Consider the following 7779-nt stretch of genomic DNA (forward strand, 5'->3'; position numbering starts at 1 on the left):
TATAAAATCATCATTCTTATACTAAATTATAATTTTATCACGATTTTTAATATGGATGTCAATTTTATTTATCACATTCTAGTATGACCGCTCTATCAAAAAATATAAATAAAATATATTGAAAATTGATGTATTGTAAAATGATGTATTGTAAATTTGTATTATGTATAACTAGACATAAATAATATAAATAAGTTATACCAAACATATAAATATTATATGTTAAAGATATACTAAAAATAATATAAGGACACTTGACATTTTATACAAAAAATATAATGGACTGCGTGGCCGAAAAAATGTAATGAAGACTAAATTTTGTTACTGTAATGCTTTTTGTTTTTTCAAATTATATGATACATCTGATTCCAATATTACCTCACATTCCATTTTCTTGAGTGATCCATCTCTTTACGTTGTCATTTTAATTGAATCTTTTTATAAACTTTTTGAAGAGATGGAGCAGGTAATTCATTAAAAAAAACGATTAAAAATGATAGGCTTTTAAAAAAAGAAAAAAAGAAACAAAAAGGTGTCAATTCGAGCCAAGAATGAGATAATAAAAAAATGACACCGATTTTAGTTTTCATAATCAAAGAGTAACAAATAATAAAAAATAGGGATTTTTAGACAAATACCTATAAAACACCTAAATATTCTCAAAAATACCTTTTGACCAAAATTAGTTAAAATTTACGGTTTGACCAAATATTTTTATAAAAATATTTTTTTTATTTGCAAAAATACGATTTCAGTTTACTAACGGTTTACCAAAAATCTATTCACTATAAGTTCACTAACAGTTTACTAACAGTCTGCTATAAGTTCACTAACAGTTTACTAATGGTCTACTATTAGTTTATTTAAAAATCAAATTATTATTTTTTATTTTTAAATTATAGAATGCTAAAATAAATTATTACTTAATTTACTAAAATTATTGGTGTGCTATTAGTAAATCATTGGTTAACCAAACAACAAAAATATTACAGATACACAAGTGAAAAAAAAATTATATAAAAAAACTGAGAGCATCATAAAAACAATAACTATAAAATTTACCAATGGTTAACTTAAGGTTTACTAATAGTATTACTAAAATTAAATTTATTGGTATACTATTGGTAAACCAACAACGAAATCATTACATAATTTACTAAATTTTTTGGTGTACGATTAGTAAACCATTGGTTAACTAACAAAAAAAACTATTGCACATACACAAGTGAATAAAAATATTGTATAAAAAAATCAAGATCATCATAAAACAATAATTATAAAATTAACACCGATTAACTTAAGATTTACTAATGGTATTACTAAAATTAAACTTTAGGTATACTATTAGTAAACCATTGGTAAACCAACAACGATATAATTACAATCATTAATTACAAAATAAAATCACAAAATATAATGTTTTAATTTTTCTAATTCGGGCATAGACTCCATCTTTCTTCCAATACGGAGGTCCTATACTATATCATTTTTCCGAAAATCCTTGTACTGTTTTTTTAATTATTCTAGTCCCTCTAGTTATTTAATTTTTAATTTTTAAGGTCTTTTTATTTAGTTTTTTCCATCCCTCTACTTAATATTTTTTCCCAATCAGGCATAACATCAAAAATGAAATTAGTAAAAGGAACTAGAAAAAAACAATCTTTTACCATAAATAACACTTGCACTAACACTCATACTAACACACATATGATTGGCATCACAACTTAAATGTATCCATTTTATAAATTTACCAATGGTTGGCTATCAGTTTACCAACGGTTGCCTATCAGTTTACTTAAAAAATAATTTACTATTGTTTTTTTTAATTATTAAATATTAAACTTATGAGTTATATCGGTTGACTAAATATAAGTTTACCAACAGTTGACTATCAGATCACCAAATGTAAAGACAAAAGGGTTATAATGTTTACGTTAAAATGTAAAAATTAAGCAAAAGTGTGCAAAGAATAGGCAAATAATAAAAATATGGTTAGAGCTCAATAAATATGAAAACTAATTGAACCTTTGAGTAACTCTAGCCATAATTATTTCACATTAATATGTTTCTTGCATTGTATTAACCACAACTTCAAAGTTATATAATAAACACTTTAATATATTTTGAAAGTGAATATTAATAACTTGAAACACAGTAATACATTTTGAAATTTTCTTGTTACACTTGCTACATGTATAATTTCATATTAATTTAAGTAGCATCCAATATTAATGACTCTGCTATTATTATTTTTTTCTCCATTTCATTAAGTGAATCAAGGACTTTCCCATTTCATTAAGTACATAAACAATATAAAAATCTCTCTCAGACTTTTCATCAAACACTTTATGTGCAACTTTTTTAACTCTTCCATTGAATTCATTCTTTTTATACAGTACCCATTTTATAAAAACAAGTTTCAACAATCAAATCAAAATTATAAATTACATGAAATTATAAGTAAAGCACAGCAGTAGCAACTCGTTATCGGGAATTAGGGAAGATTACATAGTTTATTTAGGAGTAGATATGTTGATTTCAATTTAACTACAACTGAATCAACCCAACATCGTAATCCTTAGCCAATTCAACGAAAATTTTGCATCATGGCCGGAAAAAGTCTCAGCGAATTTCTATTCCGACGACGGATTTATCATCATTGGCGGAGAAAACGGTGGTTGTCGGGGCCATTTGTTAGATTTGGATATGAAGTGTAATACCCCAAAATATTTAATTAGCTAATTGGACCACGTGTTCAGTTTTGATTCGCCAGAGTGGCGAAATCGGAAAGATTTTGATAAAATTAAGATAAATAAATTTAAAATAGGTCGGTTTCGGGAAATTTATTATGAAGAAATTAAGGTTATATTTCAATTCTAAAGTTAGAATTGAAATTAGAAGGAAAAATATTAAGAAAAGTCCAAAATAAAGTACAGGGACCAAAGTGGTAATTTAGCCACTACGTCTCAAAAATGGAAATTTATAAGTTTGACGGGAAAGTGTTAATATCGAGCTTTGTATTATTTATCGGATATAAGTAATACGTATAAGTCGTAATAAAAGAGTTTAACGATTTATCTACGGACTAAATCGTATAAAAGAAAATTTTAAAGGATAAATAATAAGAAACAAAAAGAACAAGGACCAAAGTGAACCTTTAGCCATTCAATATAAGAGGAAACCATTTGAATGAAGGAAGGCATCAGAGGGTGAGAATCCAGAAGCTTCATTTTCCATCGATCAACTTCGTTTCTTTACGGTTTCTTCGTTCGACGTCCGATTCAAGCGATTTTCGCGTCGATTTCTTCGGAATCGAAGACTCTATCTATCCTAAGCTTCAAATTAAGGTAATATTTCGAAATTTGGTGCTAAAATCGGATTATATGGGCTGTTGTAGTTTATGATTGAAAAATTTATGATTTTGGCTCGGTTTGAGCGTTTTGGTGAAAACGAAATGATGGTTTTGGTGAGATATGCGGTTTTTGGAGTTTGTACTAGGTCGGGTTTTGGCGAAACGGCCCGGAAACGAAGTTTCCGGGGTGTGCGGGGCGGAACCCTGCTGTGCGCCCGCACAGCACAGGCTGTGCGCCCGCACAGCCTGAGCAGGCTGTGCGCCCGCACAGCGCAGGCTGTGCGCCCGCACAGCCTGGGCGAGCTGTGCGCCCGCACAGCTATGGTGTGCGGACGCACGGTGCCCGTGTGCGCCCGCACAAGTGAGTCTAAAGGACTAAAATAGTAATTTTTACCCACAAGGGGTTAAAGTGGACTTTTAGCCAAGGGACTAAAGTGGACCTTTAGCCGGGGGACCAAAATGGACTTTTAGCCAAAAAGAAACGAGATTTCAATATTTTGAATATTAAACTTTAATATTCAATTAAGGGTCCCGATAATTTAAAAAGTGAATTTTAGCTCGACGTTTTACTCGAGCTGTAGTTATGAAAAATGTTAAGGAATTATATGGTTTTCGAATACAAAGAATGGTATTTAGTTAGTCGTGGATACGACTAAGAATTCTGGAATACATAAATAAAACTAATACTTAAATTATGAAAATGTTATACGTAGTAAAGTATAAAGTGCACGCCTAATCATTAACGATGTATCAGACGTGTCAGCGAGTAGTGGAGTCAATAGAGGCGGATTAGCGAGAGCGTACTATCAGATCGATCATATCATTTCTTGGTTTGCGGTCACTGTGAGTTGTACTTTTACTTTCATGTATTATATATATTAAAATTATTTTATGAAAATATATATATATTGTTTTCATGCATCGCATTATATACAATTGATTGGATGTTATATGTTTATTTAATATCTATATGCGAGAACTAGTATGCGATCTGAAGAAACTAGCTACCTATTGGGTGTCAATAGGCTGTGTGATCACCAGTATCGAGTCAGTCTAGTATGTTTGCATTGAGAAATGACTTGACACAGCTGGGAGCTGTTGATGAATATGATATTTACGATTGGGTTATGATTTCGATACGCAGAGTGAACTCGGCTACGGTGTAGCCTGGAAGTCCCCGTATCTAGTGGCTGGGCCACCAGCGAGTTGGACTCGCAATTGATATTTACGATTGGGTTGAATGATATATGATTATTCGAGAGATGTGTCGCATGCTAGGATATTAGTTTCGTGCGGATCAAATACATGTTTATATGTTTATATTAATATTTTCTTGAGATGCGATGCTATGTTTTTATATTAATACTGTTAGTAAATGTGTACTCACTCAGTATTTCCCAAATACTGACCCCTCACCTTTGATGTCTTTCAGGTGCTTAGTTGGTGGACCTAGCTAGAGGCCAATTTTGAAGTCCAGAAGTCAGCTGTATATGTTAGTTTCTGACTTCTGTGAATGCTGCAGTAGTGGTCCTGTGTCAGTAGTATAGTAGCCTAGCCAGCAGTTCATTTTGATTGTATATATTAACTGCTGTCATTGTTTTATATGCATTTTGATAGGCTACGTGTTTGGTATATGATCCACGGCCCCAGATGCCGGTGAGATGTTTGAAACACTAACTGATGTATATAGTACCGCGAGGCCAGTTCGTACAGGGTACGGTAACTAGAGCCCGCGAGGTTAACAGAACAGTTAGTGTAAATGTTTATATATATATTATATATTTGCTTCTGTTGTGTTACGCTGTTTGTTTATATTATTTGCGAAAAATTAATTGTGATTTTAGGATTGCTACGGGTTCCGGAGCTACCACTCCCGTTCCCTAGCGCCGGTTGCGGCTCAATATTTTGGGTCGTGACAATGTTGGTATCAGAGCAGTTTGGTCCAGTTACCACTGCAAGTTTGTTTTAATGTTTGTTTGAGAGCAGTTTGGTCCAGTTACCACTGCTAGAATTGTATGATTGCTTATTTGACTGGGAGTATTTGTCAGTAAGTATACCTAGGAACTACTGCAGCAAGAGTCAGACCTTGGTTGTCTGTAATTGTGTTATGTATGCATTAGTAGTACGTGGCATTACGCGCGCGAATCAGGACTATTAAGTTAGTAAGTGAATAGTATTTGCTTCTACGGACGACTAAGATGACTAAGTAATTGTTTCTTATGTTAAGATATAGAACGTGGTATATATTTGCAAATTATGAACGATTGAGAGGGTTAAGTATTTGCTATTTCCACTGAGATTGTTAAGTGATTATTTGCTTGCGAATTTCGTACAGTTGGATTAAATGCTAAATGTTTACAGCATTGTATAAGTTGATACTGGAATTGCGTGTAGAAAGGAACTCAGATGGTTGCTTATGTTTAAAATTGTTTCTTTTCAGCATGTCTGGGCAAAACGGAGCTCAGTCGCATGCTGATGAAGAACGGGAGGAAGCGCCTCCTATATTTCAAAACGGGTTTCATAATGAAGTGGGCGAACCATCTGGGGTCCATCAGAATGGATTCCACGCAGATACTAGAACATCGCCAGAAATATATCAAAATGGTTTTATGTCTGTGTCGGAGATAGGTAGTTCTTCTAGAAGCAGAGTTAGAGTGCATTCACCGGAGATAGAATACAGCGAAGAAGAGGAAGAAGAACCGGAGGAAGATCCGGAAGAGGATTCTGAAGAAGATCCCGAGGAAGACCCTGAGGAGGATCCTGAGGAGGATCCAGAAGATGAATTAGAAGAAGAAGCAGAGGAGGAAAGTCCTCAGGAAGAAGAATATGAAGAAGAAGAGTTAGATGAGTTAAACGTCGAGGAATACAGAGGTGACTATTTCTGGTCAAGTGTGCGGAGATACCGCAATTTGAGGGAAGATGCAGACATAGCTAACGGTCAGGCGCAAATAGCCCTAAATCAGGTTAGAAGGCATATGCGTTCATTTTCTAGAGGGATGCTGACTGTAGGGGCGTACTCTACTGATTTTCTGCGAATGGCAGAGGGAGTCCCTAATTTGAACGAAGATAATAGGACCATTAATCGTAGATATGTCAGGGGTTTAGGACCTCAGTTTGATGAGCTGTATGAGCACGTGGACGAACATTTCAGCACGCTTACCACAATGGCCCGTAGGATTGAAACAGAGCATGAATGGCCGGGTGATCCGATACGACCTTATTACTTTAGACGTGAGTACCACCCAGATTACGTCAGTACGTCCTCCAGAACTACAACCAACCCTTATTTTGTCCAAATAGGTGGACGAAACTCAGGTAGAACAGTTAGGGGCCGACACACTGGCATAGTTATTAGGGAACCTAACGTTCCGCACCAGACACCTCCAGGTATTAGTAATTTATATGCTTTAAGTAATTGTGTTTATGTGTTTGCATTATTGTGTTTATATATTTGCTGCATTGCATAGTAGAATGTCAGTAATAGGTTTTGCCTTTTGGGATAATACCTTAGAAAGCGAGAACCTATAAGAAGCGTTGTAGTTAAACACACGCTTAATAAAATAACATATAAACATAACTCACAAAAACAATAATATAATATATACTACATAATACATCTGTAGTGAACGTAATTCCTATATTACGTTCTAGAAACTATAAAGGTAAAGAAAGATTATTACAAAAGGAAAAATCAATGTGGAACATCGACCCTTGCGTTGTAGTTGACGTAGTACAGAGTATTGCAGAAGTGGATATGGTGACTACAGCAATAGAGAATTTTGAATGTGATTAAGATATTGGAAATATAAAGAGAAAAGGAATGTGACAGAAGAATAATTTGTGAATGACAAAAAAATGACAGCAATACAAAAATTTGAAATATACCCAATAATTATAAAGAAAGCCGTTAATAGTCGCAGAGCATATAATCTGGAGTAAACTTACGACTTTATGAGAATTCTGAAAATATTTATGATTTTTCCAGGTATAATTGTGCTCAGACATCGCATGTGATATTGCATAATCACGATAGGAATGCATAAGAAATTGATTTTCAAAATATAGATCATGCATCATATCGTTATAATAATAAAGGAAATGTGATTTTGAGCAACTCCTTGGTGATGAGAGATGTCATCACTCTGAGCAACAATTGTACTAACGATTTTAAATGATTTATGAAAAGTAGTTTAGAAAGAGCTGCGCAGCCAAAAGAAATTTTAAAGTCATTTTGTTTAGTAAGTAAACTCAGATATAAAGCCCTGCGACAAATAATAAAAGATTCTTAACAAATAAGAATAAAAATTGCGAAAGAAACTCCAATAAAAGAATAAAGCCATGTTAATAATTATTGTAATTAGGCCAATGAAGCCAAGGGAGAATATGAATAAGGAGTATTCGCCGGGGAGCATGTGCAGATAAGCTGC

The sequence above is a fragment of the Mercurialis annua genome, linkage group LG5 (assembly GCF_937616625.2).
Source record: "Mercurialis annua linkage group LG5, ddMerAnnu1.2, whole genome shotgun sequence".
Classification (NCBI taxonomy): domain Eukaryota; kingdom Viridiplantae; phylum Streptophyta; class Magnoliopsida; order Malpighiales; family Euphorbiaceae; genus Mercurialis; species Mercurialis annua.